Source organism: Bos javanicus, chromosome 12 (assembly GCF_032452875.1).
Source record: "Bos javanicus breed banteng chromosome 12, ARS-OSU_banteng_1.0, whole genome shotgun sequence".
NCBI lineage: Eukaryota > Metazoa > Chordata > Mammalia > Artiodactyla > Bovidae > Bos > Bos javanicus.
In genome coordinates, this window is record NC_083879.1 from 907,938 (window position 1) to 912,143 (window position 4,206).

The window sequence follows — 4,206 nt, forward strand, 5'->3', positions numbered from 1 at the left end:
TAGCCTTGACATACTCCTTTTTCCTATTTGGAAACAGTCTGTTGTTCCATGTCCAGTTCTAACTGTTGCTTCCTGGCCTGCATATAGTTTTCACAAGAGGCAGATCAGGTGGTCTGGTATTCCCATCTCTTTCAGAATTTTCCACTGATTATTGTGATCCACACAGTCAAAGACTTTGGCAGAGTCAATAAAGCAGAAATAGATGTTTTTCTGGAACTCTCTTGCTTTTTCAATGATCCAGCGGATGTTGGCAATTTGATCTCTGGTTCCTCTGCCTTTTCTAAATCCAGCTTGAACATCTGGAAGTTCACCATTCATGTATTGCTGAAGTCTGGCTTGGAGAATTTTAGGCATCACTTTACTAGTGTGTAAGATGAGTGCAAGTGTGTGGTAGGTTGAGCATTCTTTGGCATTGCCTTTCTTTGGGATTGGAATGAAAACTGACCTTTTCCAGACCTGTGGCCACTGTTGAGTTTTCCAAATTTGCTGGCATATTGAGTGCAGCACTTTCACAGCATCATCTTTCAGGATTTGGAATAGCTCAACTGGAATTCCATCACCTCCACTAGCTTTCTTCATAGTGATGCTTCCTAAGGCCAACTTGACTTCACATTCCAGGATGTCTGGCTCTAGGTGAGTTATCTAACCATCTTGATTATCTGGGTCATGAAGATTTTTTTTGTACACTTCTGTGTATTCTTGCCACCTCTTCTTAATATCTTCTACTTCTGTTAAGTCCCTACCATTTCTGTCCTTTATTGAGTCCATCTTTGCATGAAATGTTCCTTTGCAATCTCTGATTTCTTGAAGAGATCTCTAGTCCTTCCCATTCTATTGTTTTCCTCTATTTCTTTGCATTGATCACTGAGGAAGGCTTTCTTATCTCTCCCTGCTATTCTTTGGAACTCTGTATTCAAATGGGTATATCTTTCCTTTTCTCCTTTGCTTTTTGCTTCCCTTCTTTTCACAGCTATTTGTAAGGCCTCTTCAGACAGCCGTTTTGCATTTTTGCATTTATTTTTCTTGGGGATGGTTTTGATCCCTGTCTCCTGTACAATGTCACGAACCTCCATACATAGTTCTTCAGGCACTCTGTCTATCAAATCTAGTCTCTTAAAAATCTCTTTCTCACTTCTTATTAAAAATATAGGAAAAACTTGAGTAAGAGGTAATTCAGCAGAATTCACAAGAGAAACATCACGAAACCTAAAATAATTTTATCTGGGTAAAATAAGATATTTTAAACATCACACAAGAAAAAAATCATAGCTTGTAGTTTTTCTGAACTTCATTATCAATCAATGTTTCTCAAAGCTGTGTCCACTGAGTTTCATGAATTTGTTTGTTCATTGCTGCTGGTGCTGCTAAGTCGCTTTAGTCATGTCCGACTGTGTGATCCCATAGATGGTAGCCCACCAGGCACCGCCCCCCCCCCTCATCCCTGGGATTCTCCAGGCAAGAACACTAGAGTGGGTTGTCATTTCCTTCTCCAATGCATGAAAGTGAAAAGTGAAAGTGAAGTCACTCAGTCGTGTCCGACTCTTAGTGATACCATGGACTGCAGCCCACTGGGCTCCTCCATCCATGGGATTTTCCAGGCAAGAGTACTGGAGTGGGGTGCCATTGCCTTCTCTGGGTTGTTTATTAGTTAATAACAAAAACAGCACACCCATATTATTGGGTTTATTTAAGCCAAATAAATCAGAATATTTTGGCAGTCACAGGATGAACTGTAGTAAACACTAATAATACTTACAGTACAAGCAGAATAAATATTTTTTCCTAATACACCTATATAGTTAGACTGAAAAAAAGATTTGTGTGAACACTGGAGATCCAGATAATGAGTTTCTACATGCAGTTTATATAACTCTGCTACAACCCTGATCATGATCACCCGAAGTCTTAAAAAAGCTTTGAAAGTCCTTAGAGAATCTACCTGGACAACTGAAACCATTCTCCCTATTCCTGGGGCAATTATCATGTTTTGCAGGGGAAAAGCTTACCTTTGTAGATTTCCTCCCCTGTGATGTCTGTAGATCAGAACCTTATGTTTGAGTTCAGATGGCTGGATGAATTTCCAAATCTGAAAGCTTTCATATACTTTTGTGAGACTTTGGAGAAAATAGTTGCTTATATGCAGTCTGACTGCTTATTCAGTATGACCATCATCAACAAGATGGATCAGTGGAGCTAGAAGAGGGTTTTCTGAACAAAGGGCAGATGTGAACAGCTTGATTTGGTCCATCCTATCCTCTGAAGGCCTGAACTCTAACTTTTCTCTTTTGAATAAGTAGCACTTAGAGGCCTGGCGTGCTGTGATTCATGGGGTCGCAAAGAGTCGGACATGACTGAGCAACTGAACTGAACTGAACTGAACTGAGGCTAAAAAACAAAAACAAAAACAAAAACCTGTTATACACTATATAGAATTTTGTAACTATATATATGTCTTCTCTAGTGGCTCAGATGGTAAAGAGATTGCCTCCAATGAAGAAGACCAGGGTTTGATCCCTGAGTCAGGAAGATCCCCTGGAGAAGGGAATGGCAAACCAGTCCAGTATCCTTGCCTGGGAAATTCCATGGACAGAACAGCCTGGAGGACCCCAATCCATGGGGTCGCAGTCGGACATGATTGAGTGACTAACACACATGCACATATATATATATATAACTAACTTTATAACTTAATTTACACACACATGTACCATTTACACACATACATATGCATATATATATATATATATATATATATATATATATAATTGATTCAGTTATAAGACTGCAACATCTTATTTCTCTGACTGTCTCCCTGAAAGTGTCCACAATTCTCAGGTAGGTATAAGTATTTCTCACTATGCTTTCACAGTTTAAGAAGATAGCAATATAATTTAAAATATGTTTAATTGCTTTGGAAAATTATATATAAATTTATATATTATGATAAATATATAATTTTGTAATAATTCTTAGACTTAGCATTATGCTTCTGAGACTTTTCATTTGGATTTGTATAAATATAGTTTTTTTTTTAGCTTTTTGCTTTTCAGTATTCAATTTATGAAAAACTCAAAGCTTGTCTATACATCCCTCTGCTAAGATAAAATTGAATGTTTTACCCATATATCTTTTTTTCATTTCATCCTTGTACAGTCTTATTTTGCACATTTAATAGAGATACTCTAGGTGTATACCTCTTAATGGAATTGTTGAACTGGAGGAAATAAATATTCATCTCTATTAAGCATTACAAATTGTCACCCAATGTAGATCTAAAGTGTATGAAAATTTTTAATTGATATTTAATTGTGATAAAAATAATGACCTAAATTTAACATGTTTGCCACTAGAAATATAAAATGGGAAATCAGTGCTATCTGGTGGCAGATATTCCAATGAGAAAACTGTGAATATCATTCCATTGTTGACCAGTTAAGTTTCTTATTCCTTAAATCAACTTTTCAACAGGGTTGTTTCTCATTCGTTTATTTTGTTTTGGGAAAAAATGTTAGATATTGATATTTTTATCTATTAAAAATCTTACAAAAGTATATAATTTCTTTTACTTTTAGTGGATGTGTAAGGACTAATTATATAAAATGTATTTGCTATTTGTGGAAAGGAAAATGTTAACTTATTACATAAAATTTAAAAGTCAGACATCACTGCACCTACTTTTTAAAACTGAAGTATAGTTGACATGCAATATATTAGTTTCAAATTTACAACTGGTAACTTGACATTTATACACATCACAAATTGATTACAAGTCTAGTAACTGCATGTCACCATACAAAGTTATGACAGTATCATTGACTATATTGCTTACACTGTGTATTGTAAGATATCCTGTGATATTTATATTATACCTGGAAGCTTTTACTATTAATCCCTTCACCCTGTCCTCTAGTGACCATCAGTTAGTTTTCTGTATTTAAGTAATTCTGAAGTGAGAAAGGGATGCATGTATGTTTCACCCAGGAGTTGAATTGCTGAATGACAGGGTAGTTCTATTTTTAAAATTATAACAAAACTTCATACAGTTTTCTACAGAGGCTGCACCAGTTTACATTCTCACTAACAGTGCATGAGGGTTCTCTTCCACATTCTCTCCAACACTTGTTATTTCCTGTCTTTTTTTTTTTTTTTTATAATAACCATTCTTTTCAATGTAATTGAAAATGGAATTATTTTTTAATGCACCCT